The following is a 14,920-nucleotide window of genomic DNA, read 5'->3' on the forward strand; positions in this document are numbered from 1 at the left end:
GGAGCCCCTTCTGGCTGTATCCTGGATAGGATTGGAGTGACCCAGGAGGCTTCCTCCACTGGCTTCATCTTGATTTTGTGTTTTGTTCTTCTTTGGAGCATGATTCCTAAATATAGCCACAGTCTGAATTGGCAGATGTTAGGTTTGTCCTTTACAAGAGGGCCAAAATTAGCCTGTCATTTGGCACCTAAATAAAGCAGCCGAACTGCCTCTGTACCTACTTTGCAATTAGGAGGTACTGAAGTGGCAGCATTGTATTCGATAAGGAAACTTTGATGGACGCGGCAGCAGCACTCTGAAGTCCAGGGGCCCCAGAAAGAGGCCAGAGAGTCCAGAGGGACATTTCCGTTTCCACAGTTAGACCTGCTCGTTCCTGAGTTAAGGTCAGTGCTATTTCATACGACATAAAAACCTCATGAAATCGGAAAGGAGGATCAATACGCCACAAAAATAGCACGAGAAGAGACCAGGAGTGGCTACTGTGATTTGGGGAGGAAAAGACAAATCTGCCCTGAGTGCCCAGAGCTTGGGGGAGCAGTGGGGCTCCCCAGGGGCCACAGAAAGATGTTATAATCAATTACCACATCATAACACTGATGTATGATAATTACTGAGTGTTTCTCCTGAGATAGTGCAGCGTTTGGCTGGGATGCAGTTCTTTCATGGTCCACTGCCTGATTAATATGCAAATAATAGGCTGATTGCATGATGAATGCAGAAAATGAGTTCGCTGATAACGTGCCCACTGAAGCGGGAAGATGATAAATTACTTTTACTGACTGTCCTACATTAAGTACCCTTTCTCAACAATTTCATCACAAATTAAGTAAAGCAGTATGGAGAGATTAGGAGGATGTGTAAAATAACGTACCTTAATGGCTTTTCTAGTACCATCACATACAACGCAAATGTCACTTAGCTCTGCTCAGCAAGGCCTAGGGCTGTGTAGGGCCCGACCAGTTCACTCACCTGCGTATTGTTTTAAAGATGGAAAGCGACCCGCCATACCAGCTTGCTTGACTGGCGACGGTCAGCTGTGGGCTCTCTAAGGAACACTCCGTCACCGCCTGACCATCATTACCCGCACACCAGGCCGACAGCAGCGTCACTGTAAGGGGACAGGCTGCTCTTGGGACCGGTGCCGTATCCCATGTACAGATGGACACTTTGAAGCCAGCTGTCCACTGTGTGCCTGGGGGAAAGGAGAGTATCCAAGCTGCAGGCCCAGCAGGCTCGGAAGAAAACAACATTGAAAACCACTTTTTAGCTCCTCCAACGCTTAGGAATCTGAGGAAATTCATTCCGCTATCAGGATGGCATATCAGGATGGCTATCAAACCCTGGTGGCATAGTGGTTAAGTGCTACGGCTGCTAACCAAATGGTCGGCAATCAGGATGGCAGCGTAAGCTGCCTGCCAGAGAGTGTGGCCACTGGCGAGGCGTGGGCAGATAGGCCCAAAGCCAAAAATGGACCCTGGAGGAAAAAGAGAGGACACGCAAACCCGCACGCACACAACGCTCGCACACACGCTCCACACGCTCACACACGGTGATTAATCTTTGATTACAGCAAAGCAATTTAACTAGAGGGTTTGTTTTTTCCCATCGCAGTAATATATATTTAGAGTGTTTGTATGACATACATTTTCTCTTAATGCACAGGAACGCATTGATAAGTGTTCATACACACAGCTGGCTCGGTAATAAGGTTATAGAAGGTAATTTGAAAGCATTATTTCTCAATCAGTATGGGTTTGTGGGATGCGGGAGCAGGGAGCTCACGGTGCTCCTGACGCAGGACCAGTCGTGTCACCAAGTGTCGCTTCTACAGCCTTGCCAGACAGAGTTCGCTGTAAAAACGGAATTGGAACTTAAGGAGCGGTTTTAATTTTCCATATCCCGAAACCCTGCCTCTGATGTGCACATTTCTTTAAGAGCTTGTAAAAGATACGCAAGAAGAAGAATGAGCCTGAGAAGCAGAGCACGTTTATGCTCCAAAGTCTATGCGGTGCCCACCCAGTGGGTGAGCACTCTCGGTCAGCTCAGGCCTGAGTCTTGGCCGCAGGATGGACGTTGTGACCTCTGCGGCTTCCCCTACATGCCTTACAAGACAACACAGAATTCCTACGATCGGTTTCCCCAAGAGGGAGGGATGTGCTGGGTACACAAGATGGTGTCTACTTGGAGAGGCCAAATGCCTGGGGTGATTTGATTTGAATTCTCAGCAGCGGCAGCAGCAGCACTGGCATTTCCTACACTCCTGCACCATGCGCGGGTGCCACCACTGTGCAAAGGACTGCCCCACACCCTCTGCTCTTTGTGGGCTCCTCTGTCACCAAACCCCCCACCAGTCTCCAAGGCAGCTTACCCAAACTTGGTCTCAACCTTTGTCCACTAAACTGCTCCCCCTCCACTGTGCTTTGTCTTTTGTTGTTATTGTTGAGAATATACGTAGCAAAACATACACCAATTCAACTAATTCTACATGGACAACTCAGAGACATTGACTACGTTCTAGTTGTGCAACAATTCCCACCCTCCTTTTCTGAGTTATTCCTCCCTCATTAACATAAACAAACTGTTGCTGAAGGTCCCTGTCCAGTCTTTTGAGTTGCTGTTGCCACTTTGATCCCATATAGATAGATCTTGAAAGAGTACAGGGCTTAAGGCAGCCGTTTCTTACTAGTTAAGCTGAACTGTTGTTTGGCTTTAAGAAAAATTCAGAGGATGTTTTTTGGTTTAAGATTTAAAGATTGTTTCAGGGATTCATCTGCCCTCCATGGCTCTAGAAAGCCTAGAGTCCATGACAATTTGAAATTCTGTTCTGCATTCCCCCTCGCCCCCCTTTTGATCATGATTCTTCTATGGAGTCTTGGATCAAAATGTTCACTAATGGTAGGCGGGCACTATCCAGTTCTTCTGGTCTTATGGCAAAGGAGGCAGTTGTTCATGGAGGCAATTTGCCACATATTCCTTATCTCCTATTCCTGACTCTCCTTCCCCTGTTGCTCCTGGTAAATAGATACCAATTATCATGACTTGAATGGCCACTTGCAAGTTTTTAAGACCCCAGGTACTATGCAACCAACTAGGAGGTAGAACAGAAGTACTAAACATGTATTAGGCCAATTAACTAGGATGTCCCATGAAACCATGACCCTAAACTTCCAAACCTAGGAACAAAATCCCATGAAGTTTTTGGTTGTACACAAGCAGCCTCACCAACTACTCTCTTTATTGTTGTTGTCGTAAATATATCTATCACACAACTTTTGCCAGTTCAACTTTTTACAGGTGTACAGCTTATTGACAGCAATTAGGATAATCAGCAGTACAACCCTCCCCTTGATCAACTTGATTTTTCCATCACCGTTGCCCCCACTCCTGCCTGTAGTAAGGCCTAATAAACTTTGGTCTCTGTACAGTTGCCTTTTCTTGTCTTTTTATATAAGTGAGGTCATACAATATTTGTCCTTTTGTGATTGACTTACTTTGTTCACCATGTCCTCAAGCTCCATCCATATTGTGGCCTATATCAAGACTTCATTTCTCCTACTGGCTGAGTAGTATTCCACTGTATGTACGTACCATACTTTGTTTCTGTATTCATCTGTTGATGAGCATTTAGGTTGTTTCTACCTTTTGGCTATTGTGAATAGTGCTGCAATAACGTTGGTGTACAAGTCTCTGAGTTTCTGCTTTCAAATCTTTTGGGTATATATAGCTAGGAGCGGAATTGCTGGGTCATATGGCAGTTCTACTTGTAGTTTTTTTTTGAGGAACCATCACATTATTTTCCACAACAGCTGTACCAGTTTGCATTCCCACCTGCAATAGATAAGGGCTCAAATTTCCCCACATCCATGCCAACATTTGTTATTTTCTGGGGGTTTTTTTGTTTTGTTTTTTATCTTAGGCATCCTAGTAGAAGTGAAATGGTGAAGTCGTGTTTCATTGTGGTTTTAATTTGCATCTCCGATGGCTAGTGAAGTTGAGCATCTTTTCATGTGTTTGTCGGCCATTTGGTGAAATGTCTATTCAAGTCCTTTGCCCGTGTTATGATTGTATTATTCGTCTTTTTGTTGTTAAGTTGTCAAAGATTTGTATGTTTTTTGGCTATTAGATTCTTGTCAGATATGTGGTTTCCAAAGATAGTCTCCCAGTGGGTAGCTTGTCTTTTGTCCCATTTATTTTGTCTTTTGCTGATTGTGCTTTTGTTATTGTATTAAATCATCCATTGTTAAAAGCTAGGCCCAACAGCATTGCCCCTGCATTTTCTTCTGATAATTTTATGGTTTTAGTTTGCACATTTAGGCCCTTAATCCATTTGGAATTTGTTGTTGTGTATGGTGTGAGGCATGGATCCTGCTTCATTTTTCTGCATGTGGAAATCCAATTTTCCCAACACTGTCTATTGGATAGACTCTTCTTTCCCCGTTGAATGGACTTAGCACCTTTGTCAAAAATCAGTTGACCACAGATACATGGCTTTATTTCTGGACTCTCAATTCTGTTGCATTGGTCTATGTGTCTATTGTTATAACAGTACCAGGCTGTTTGGATTACCGTAGCTGTATAGTAGGTTTTAAAATCAGGAAATGTGAGTCCTCCTACTTTGTTCTTCCCTTTCAACATTGCTTTAGCTATTTGGGACCTCTTGTTATTCCACATAAAGTTGAGGATTGGTTTTTTCCATTTCTGTAAAGAAGGCTGTAGGAATTTTGGTTGGGATTGCATTGAATCTGTAGATTGCTTTGGGTAGTATTGACATCTTAACAATATTAAGTCTTCCAGCCCAAGAACACGGAACATCTTTCCATTTATTTAAATCTTCCTTAATCTCTGTCAGTAGTATTTTATAATTTCATTGTATGAGTTCTTCACATTTCTGGTTAGACTTTATTTCTAGTATTTTATTCTCTTAGATGCTATTGTAAATGGAATTGTTTCTATAACTTCCTTTCAGACTTCTCACTGCCGGTGGATAGAAACCCAACTGATTTTTGATTGTTGTCCTTATTCTCTGCTAGTTTGCTAAATTCCTCTATTAGCTCTAGAAGTTTTCTTGTGGACTCTTTGGGATTTTCTAAATACAGGATCATATCATCTGCAAATAGCAATAATTTTACTTCTTTTCCAATCTAGATACCTTTTGTTTCTTTTTCCTGTCTTATCGCTCTGGCTAGGCAGCGTGCCTTGTCCTGGTGAGCAGTACCCCATCCCGTCCCTGAGGTTGTCTAAGCTGAGAGCCTGGCGTCCCATCCTTGACTCCTCTCTCCCATTTGCCCCCTCTTTCCTCCTCTTACCCCCGCCCCCCATATTGTTTCTATTTCCTAAAGGCCTCTCAGGTTCTTTTTCTTTTTGTTCCTGAAGCCCCACCCAGCCCAAGCCTCCAGGTCATCTCTGTCTGGATTACTGAGCAGCCCACCAACTCTCTCCGCCCTCAGTCTCCTGCTCCTTGCCAGGCTTCTCCTTACTGAGGCCAGAGCCATCTTTCCATGGCAGACTCATTGGGTCACTCCTGCTTCAGTCCCTTCCCTTAGGGTTAAAGTTTCACCTCCTAAGCGGACCTGCCGTACCCCCGCCTTCAGGCTCATCAGTCACCAACTCTCCCCTCCTGCTGGTTCCCCGACCCTACCTTAGATCCACCATCCAACCGTTCATTTGTTCACTCTCTCTCTCTCTCCCTCCCTCTGGTGCCTCCCTCACTTTCCATACTCTCTGGCAGGCAGCTTACACTGCCATCCTGATAGTGGAATTAATTTCCCCCGATTTCTAAGAACTGGAGGAGTGAAAAGGTGATTTTCAAAGTTCTTTTCTTCCTGAGCCTGCTAGGTCTGCAGCTCACTTCCGCGCCCACCTCTGCCCCAGCCTGGGTGTCATCTGTGCCGTGCGCTCCCACGCCCCCCACCCCCGGCCCCGACTTTCCCCTGTCCTGGCCCTCATCCCACTGTGTTTGTTACAGTGACAAGGTCTGCCTTGCTAACCACTGTACACCTGTGGTATACAGCCCCCCGCCTGGCACTTAAAAGGTTTCATAATTAAATGACGGGCACAGGTTTTACAAGTGGCTTAGAAGTCAAGTTGGGGGAATTGAGATATAAATAACCAACCGGTTGCTGTGGAGTCGCTTCCAACTCATGGCGTCCGCGTGTGTGTCCGAGAAGAACGGTGCTCTGTGGAGTTTCCAGGGGCTGATCTTTGGAAGCAGATCACCAGGGCTTTCTTTTGAGGTTCATCTGGGTGAACTCAAACCTCCACCCTTTCAGTTAGCAGCTAAGTGAGTTAGCCATTTGTACCACCCATGGACACCAAGAGTAACTACCTTGCTTTTGTTAAACAAGTTTTCTTTGTTTATAAAAATATTTTGGCCTCTATAGCATTATAAGAGTTTCTTAAACAGACTTTTTTTAAAAAAGGTATTTCATACACACACACCATTGCCTACTGTGTGCCAGGGACTTTTGTCTCCTCTTATCTTGTCCACACTTCAGTTCTGGCAGGAGTGAGTTGTGTGTCTATGAGAGAGAGAGACAGATCCTTGCTCTTCCATTTCACGGAAGAAACTAGAGCCGGCAGAGGGGAGAGCTACTTTTCCAGGGCTGAGCAGAGCTTCCAACCCACCCCTCCGGACCCCCACCAGGTCTGCCCACCACCCCACGCCGCTTTTCCACCCCCTCTCCCTACGTTCCTCAGGCCACTCCTCTCTGCTGTTGACAGAAAGGTGGCTTGTTAGGTTTGCTGAGATTGTCAGTGACTTAAGGCAATGCCAAGGTTGGCTGAGGGCCAAAGGGTAGTTGCCAACTCCAGACCAGTAAGGAGGGTGGGCAGTGACCTGCATACAGGGGAGGGATGTGCTTTGGTGCTCGATGTTTGTGAATGGGCCTTTCCAAGAGGGCAGAGAAGGCCAGTGGGCCCGAGAATCAGACCTGTGACGGTGAGGCCCCCACTTAACGCGTAGCCTTCCTGGAGTCAGTTGTAGGCGCTCGGCTTTCCTGAAGGCTGCTTTGTGGGGTAGGCACTTTGGGTGCTTCTCTGCCGTACCCTAGTACATCATCAGGTTCTTTTGCTTCTTCCTCAGTGTGGAAGTGTACAGGACAGAGTGAGGGGGGGAGCAAGAAAAGTGCCTAAACGCCTCTGTGATCTCTGTTCAAGTCTTCATATATTTTGTTTCAAGCTGCTGCTAATTAGGCAAAATATACATACTCAAAAGAGAAAACCTCTGTGTTTTTTATGTCAGCTATATTTAATGGAGCCCTGGTGGCACAGTGGTCAAGAGCTTGGCTGCTAACCAAAAGGTCAGCAGTTCAAATCCACCAACCGCTCCTTGGAAACCCTATGGGGCAGTTCTGCCCTGTCCTATACGGTCACTACGAGTCGGAATCGACTCAATGGCAACAGGTTTATATCTAATGGAGATAAATGACTGTAGGATATGGTAGGGCCTTCAAGGGGAGTGTGTCTGCTGTTAGATTCACGGGAACGTTCAGGAACGGAGGAGGCTGTTGAAGCTGCTGCCGCAGAGGAGAAGTTCAGTGCTCAGAACTGTCATCAGAGCTAGACACACAAGAGGGTCTCATGCTACTGTGTGGTAGAGGCCTAGCCAATTTATGACCAAAACACAGGAGGTCAGAATAGCGTTGCTTGTCACCTTTGATGCAGAGGAGCGCATTATCTCAAGGGAGACCGTTAGGCCGTAAATCCTCAGGTGGCGCTCCTCTTCAGAGATGACCAACGTGAGCATGCGCGGCCCCACATTTCAGCCCGGGGGTGGTGTCTCCATCGTGACCTCGACGTCTGACCTTGGCTGGGAAGAGTGCCAGACTGGGAGCCTCTTGGTGTGGCTGCTGAGGCTGTCAGGACTGTCAGCTGGAAAGGCCCTAAAGCTGGACAGAGGCCTGCGGGCCACCCAGGCTCCCGCTGGCTGAGGACGGCAGCACCCAGGCATTTGCAAACTCCCCGCCGCCGCAGCTCCAGGCCTCCCCCCAGCTTCATCTTCCCCACTCTGCTTCTCCCTGCACTCTGCTTTTCCTCTTCTCTGATGGGTGCCCTTGCTTATGCTTATACCTGCCAGGCTGGGACAGTGCTGCTCCCTGTCCTGTGCAGCACCCTCCTCTCCTGTCTCTCCATGCTCGCCTGTCTTTACCGTCACTTGGAATTTCCTGGCTTGGCATGGACTCAACACCCAAACTATGGACATAATGAAAAGTGGTGCATCAGACCAGCCGCCAGTTAAATAATGTTTGGGTTCTTGTCAGAATGTCACAGAGGGCCCTGTCATTTTGTTTTCAGCAACTTGTCCTTCCGAATGCACGGTTCGCCTGATGGCATGCCAGCAGTAAAAATGTCACTTACAATAATTACTTTTTGGTGAAAATGCTTGCTGACTTCCTACCTTCAAGCTGTTTTTTACACAGTGGGGAGATAATAAGAAATGACTTTATCCCGACTGCTCAAATGAACACTAAATGGCATTTGGGTTATTATTTACTGCAGATAGTTTTTTTTTAGAGGGCTGGGTATGGAAATTTCAACAGTGGATCGGATAAACTGCAGAGAGATTTGTCTCCGGAAATTATGGCGGGTGTGCATTTTCAATTGGCTTCTATTGAAAACTTAAGACAGCTGTTGTTTGCCTGCTGTTTTGGGAATATAATATTTTTCATAATCCTTTTATAGTTCGTAAATGCCTCGTGTATTTCAGAGGGGCTTGAGTCTCTGTCTCTGCTTTCTGTATCTTGCTAACCAAGCTACACTTATGCAAGTCAAAGTCTTGCAAAAAAAAATAATAATCCACACAGCTCACTTTGAAAATGTAACACCTTACTATTGCTGTCAAAATCGGATAGACTGTGTAGCTAGACTTTTAAAATATGCAAATTACCCACTTTCAATTGTCCCAGTCCCACAGGCTTTTTGCCTAATTTCTCTCTTATCCCCAATGCCTAGCTGAGTGCATGACCCAGAGTAAACACCATTTGTTTACCAACCATGCCCTCTCCCCAGGAAGTATTTTCGTGTTGCTGTAAAAAAAAATTAGCATAATGCCCTTTCGAAAATCCCTTGAGGGTGGGGGCAGGCGCAATTAGCAAACAAACACAGAAGGTATGCATTATTTGCGTAAAATGCAGTGTTTGTAAAGTGAGTGATTGAATGAGTGAGTGAAGAGAAGGCAGTCAGGCTGTCGTGGTTTACAGTGGTTCATCATTGCCAACGTCAGGACAGGTGGAAACATGAAAGCTCCGCTCCTAATCTGGCTCAGATCCTCGCTCCATCCCTGTGACCTTGACCAAGTCGCATTGCCTGTCTGAGCCTTGGTTTTCTCACCTGGAGTGTGGGGTCTGTATTTCCACCACAGGCAGGACTAGTACGAGAACTGAGTGAAATGATGGTGTAAAAGCCCTTAGCCCACTGCCGAATTCACATTCAGTACTAAACACGTCTTGGCTCCCTTCCCTGTTCCAGCAGTGGATTGGCTTGGGTGGCTTCGTTGTGTTGTTGAGTTCCATGGGGGTTGGTACGTGAATTGTGGAGAGACTGTGTCCTGAGAGGCGGCACAGTTTCTCAGCTGTGGACATGTGGGCACAGGGGTGCAGGCCCTGCCCAGCTTTGCAAATGGGCTGCGTAGAATATGGAACCTCTGAATGGTTCTGGCTGTGTAACAGGCACACTGTTTTACCTCTGTACAATGAGCGGGAGAAACACGCTCCCTCACAGGGTGGTTGTGAGGACTGGATTAGTTCATTCCTGCCTGGCGCACAGTAAGAACCCAATAAATGTTAACCGAGGTGTAGTAGCCGCTCTTAGGAAGAGTGATGTCAAAACATGGTTTCCTAAGGTGGTCTTCCGCCTCACCTCAGGACGGCTGCCTGTAAGGTGCCCCCTCAGTAAACGGCACTCCACGTACCACCGCCCAGCAAACGTGGGAGGAAGCACCCTGTTCCCCCCGCCGCACACAGCCAGCCCTAATCCCTCCTCAGTCTGTGTTTGCTGCCACCCCCGCCGCCACCCCCACCCCCAGCTCCCGGCCACCTTCAGCTCTCACCTGCCGGCTGCAGCAGCTTCCTCGGTGTCTTACTGCCCCACACAGCCAGTCCTAATCCCTCCTCAGTCTGTGTTTGCCGCCACCCCACCCCCAGCTCCTGGCCACCTTCGGCTCTCACCTGCCGGGTGCAGCAGCTTCCTCGGCGTCTTCCCGCCACTGGTTCAGTGGCTGGTTTTTCGGAAGCAGACCACCAGGCCTTTCTTCCGAGGCACCTCTGGGTGGACTCGAACTTCCAACCTTTCTGTTAGCAGCCAAGTGCATGAACCGTTTGCACCATAATGTTTGAAACATAAAGAATATTATGGGATAAAGTAGTAAAAACCACGTATCCATCGTCTAGGCTTTCTTTAACCTTAATTTTTGCTCATAGTTTACTCATGGTATTTTTTAAAAGAAATAAAACATCAAAGATAAGAGTTGAAGCCCCCTCCCTGATCTCATTCTTCCTAAAAGTGAATTAAGGTCCCTGGAGGGTGCAAACAGTTTAAGTGTGGTTCAGACTGGTGGTTCTAAGTGGTGGTTTGAACCCATCCAGCTGCGCCACAAAAGAAAGACATGGCCATCTACTTCCGTAAAGATGACAGCCCAGAAAAGCCTATGGAGCTCAGTTCTACTCCTATAACACAAGAAGGTTGCCATAATTGAGTCGGAATCGACTCGACGGCAGTGGTTTTTTAATCTGGAATTTACTATTGATTATCATTCCCGTGCATGATTTTACATCCTAACTACTTACCTAAGTAGCCACACGTGTAGGACTGGTTTGCAAGCTTTCAAGCTGTACACAACGCTATTCTGTTTCATTCTGCATCTTGCTTTTGGGGCTCGTCATGCTCGTGATGTCGATCCAGTGGCCCTTGTGTACTGATAGGATGGAGTGTGGTGCATGAATTGCCTCAGCTTAGATTCCTGACCTCCTGGCGATGGATGGATGTTGTTTCCAGTTTTCTGCTATTTCAGACAAGGCCTCAGTAATCTGTCTTGTGCCCACTTTGAATCTCCAAGAGAAGTGCTGCTGAGGTGAAGAGTGGGCCGGTCTTCAAAGAAGCCTTCCCCTGACTCCCCCCACTGCACTGGCATTCAAACACAGACGTCTTGATGCAGCCGATCCAGAGGCCTTGCCCAGCTCAGCCCCCGAGGGCTTCTGCCTCAGGCTCTTGCTGCGCTGAATTTTGACCATGGCTCAAACCCATCAGGTTCCCCCTCACCTCTAGGCTTTGTACATCCTGTTCCAAATGTCTGGAACAATCTATCTCCTCCCTGACCCTCCCACTTCTCCCAACTTCCTGGCTAATCCTGTTCCTCCCTGAAGTGCCACCTTTCCAGGAGGTCTCTCTAGTCCCTAGGCTACGTTAGCATCCCTACCTCCACCCCGCCCCACCCCGCTTTGTGCTCCCATTCCCCTCGTCCTTCACCCTTGGTAACACTCCTCACCCTCTAGGCTGTCGTTTGCTGATGCGGAGTCAGCTGCCGACTCGTGGCGACTCCTCGCACAACACAATGAAACGCTGCCCCATCTTGTGTCATCCCCAGGATCAGCTGTGGATCAGACCGTTGCGATCCATAGGGTTTTTACTGGCTGATTTTCAGAAGTAGATCACCAGGCCTTTCCTCCTAGTCTGTCTTAGTCTGGAAGTGCCCCTGAAACTTGTTCAGCATCATAGCAACACATCAGCCTCCACCGGTGGCTGGTGGCTGCGCATGAGGCGCATCGACAGGGAAGTGAGCCCACATCTCCTGCGTGGAAGGAGAGAACTCTGCCCTGAGCCGCCACTGCCACCCCCTCTAGGTATTTCCTCTTTAATGGCTCTTAGTCGTGAGCTCCAGGAGGGCAGGGTCACCTTGACTTGTTCACTGCCATATTCGCAATATAGACTTACTGAATGAGTAGAAGAATAAATGAAATGACATGCCTTCATTCATTCATTTAACCAGCACTTTTTTTTTCCTGTGTGTTTTTATTGAAGTAAAACTCATTCTTCACTCAGAACTATTCTGAGTTTTGACGGTCAAGACTTAGAACGGTTCCATTACCGCCCCAGCCCCTACTGCTGTTTTCTATCCATGTGGTTTTCCTTTGCCCCAAGTGTCATCTCTGTGGTTTCCTACTGGATGCAGCCTTTGAATGGATGGCCAGCAGCTCAGCCGTGGGCCAGGCACTGTGGGGGAAACAGCAGGAAGTCAGGAGGCGATTTACATCAAAAGCAGGAGAGCTTGATAGAGACAAAACATTTCAGTACAATTTAATAATAGCTGTTGTTTTAAACACCAGGTTCCAGTTGTGTGTGCTGAGCGCCAACGTTGGTGCAGGCTCATTCTTCACTGCGGTCCTGTCAGAACAGGCCTTTCTGTCCGCGTTGCCAGATGAGGAAACCGGACTGTTCCAAGAAGTTAAGACTCATACCCAGGCTCAGTACCTGAATGCCAAACCCAGGGCTCTCCCTTTTTTTTTTTTTTTTTTTTTTTAATATATAATTGTTATTTTTAGTTACATAGAGTAGAGCAAAGCTCTGTTCTTTCAAAAAACATTATTTTAATCAGAGGATTTCATTTGCTCATTTTTGGAATAGGAAAAAAGAAGAAAAAAAAAGGCAATGTTGACTACACTTCTTTGTTCTATCAGAACGGAGAAGCAACTAGCTGCCCCCTACCCTGGGAGGGGCCTGGCCACCTCTCCAGGGGGACCCTGGGTGTTTATCTATGAGTTTACTTTTATCAGACTGGTCCTACAGCTGGAGCTGCGAGGCTTTCTGTAAATAGCTTTCTTAAAGAATGACTGTTCTTTCCAAAGTGACGTTGTGCGGGTGTGGATTTGTGTGTCTCCAAAAAGGCCATTTATTTGCTGTTGCATCTGTCCGTGCCTGTCCAAAACCGCGGGCCTGATGCTGCTCTCTGTGACCTGAGACCTGGCAGCATGTGCGCACATGCGCGTCTGTTGGCAAGTATACTGTCTCCAGGAAGGACACTCCCAGCTTGAGTTGTTTGCCGCATTTTAGACAGCAACTCAGAAGGTGATGTCTTAGAGTGGAGGAGCAGAGACAAGCTTGCTACAGCAGCTGGCCTTATGGAATGGATTGCTCCCCACAAAGCGATTTCAGGGCCCTAACAGAATAGGGTTTTGATCTTAAGGGTTTTACTTCTCTGAAGTCATGGACAGGAGCACCAAGGGACCCCCGTATTGTGTGGCGAAGCCCCTATTTAGCTCTCTCAGAGGTTCTCCACAGCAAAACAACGTACGGGTAGCTTGCTGAGAATGCCTAGAAGAGAGAAACACACAGCTGCTCAAGTGACTTTGCGAGTGCTGCCTCCATCGGCACCCAGCACAAAACAGGGAGGCATAAGAGCAGCCAGCACCAAGCGGCCTATTAGCTGGGCAGCCATGATTTTGACCTTGCTGTGGGTTAAAGGACACAAACCTGAGAAGAAATCTGTTTATCATGTGGGGAATTCATGCCATCCTTGACAGTATGCAGTGAGCAAGATGGATGATTTGCCAAACTGGTCCCTCGCACGGGTGAATCGGGGCAAATTCACAGCACAATTCTTTTGCTGCTTGAGGTACAAAAATAACATTTGCTGGGTTTGATACCTGGTTGTATGATGACCCGGAGGCAAGCAGCGAAGAGAAATCTGATTTGTAGGATTCATATTGCCTTAAAGATTTATATGGACCGTTTCTGCCTTTTACGCCTGTCTCTTCTACATCTTGCACAAACCATTTTTTTTATTTTAAACCTGATTTTCTAGGTTTGAGGACATGGCTTTATGTGATCGTGGAACTCTGTATGGGTTCAGGAAAATAAAGGGGTTTATCAGTTGAATTGCCGTTGTCTTATTTGAGATGGTGCTCTTTCTAGGTATTTACACAGACTATTCCTCTTGAATTCAAAATAGGTTGTTATCCTGGGTACAGTATGTCCAGCTAAGGACATTCCCATTATATGGTAAAATGAAATTAAATTAGTACTCAGTACTGTATTTTCTTTTTACTCAGGTGACAAGGTATTTTGGGTACGTACTGTGGGTACTGAGGTTGGTTGAGTGACCCCCTAGGGCTGAGAGACAAGCAAGCAAGAGTGAAACCTAGCCCAGCCCTGTGACTTTTCACCTCTCTGGGGCCACAGAGCCAGTGCTCCTGAGCCTACGTGAGACTGTCTGGTCGGCCCCTTGTATGTGGCACTGTGAGTCCTTACATGTAATGTCAGCATGGGTGTGGGGAGAAAGTGTGCCAAGACACGAAACCAGAGCAGATTTTACATGATGGCCAGGACCTCAGCACTAACTCACTGTGTAGTGTTCTTCCTGGACACAGTCTTTCTCTCTCTTTGGAAATTAGAAAATGGCCGAAGTCTTTACTCCAGACATCCCAAGACTAGAATCCAGCCTACTTTGTCAGCTTTTATGGGTGATGATATTGGAGAGGGCAGAAGGTTCCACTCACCAACAGAGTATGTGGTGACCATTCTCCCTGGGCACAAGTAATCATGCCAACAAGGCAGAGGTACTTCTTAAGGAAGGAGAGTGTGAAAACCCAGCTGTCCATAGCAGCCTAGGTCATTTCTGCTGTCTGTTACAGCATGACAGAGAGGAACAAAGGGCTTGGTTTTCACAACCAAGCAGTACTGGGTTTGACCTAGAGCTCTGAAATGGAAGGGCAGGAGAAAAGAATAGGTGCTCCTCTCTCTTTGGTTTCCTCATTCTTCCTCTAGAAATGGGTGGTGTAGAGCCTTCTGGGCATCAGAGTAAAAACTAATCTGGGATCCTGAACAGCAGAATATTTACCCCAGGAAGACTCAGCAATGGGCTGTGGAGGGTGGAGGGGTAGAGCAGGGAGTCACTGACAGAAGCTTCAGGCTTCCTTTTCAAAGGTCTTTG

General features: G+C 47.1%; 1 protein-coding gene across 9 annotated transcripts in view; it reads left to right on the plus strand.

The window, feature by feature from the left end:
• Nucleotides 1–14,920, plus strand: part of CUX1 (cut like homeobox 1) — a 458,571-nt gene that overhangs the window by 394,396 nt on the left and 49,255 nt on the right. The gene's annotated exons all lie outside the window — the stretch shown is intronic.

This window comes from Loxodonta africana, chromosome 12 (assembly GCF_030014295.1).
Source record: "Loxodonta africana isolate mLoxAfr1 chromosome 12, mLoxAfr1.hap2, whole genome shotgun sequence".
NCBI lineage: Eukaryota > Metazoa > Chordata > Mammalia > Proboscidea > Elephantidae > Loxodonta > Loxodonta africana.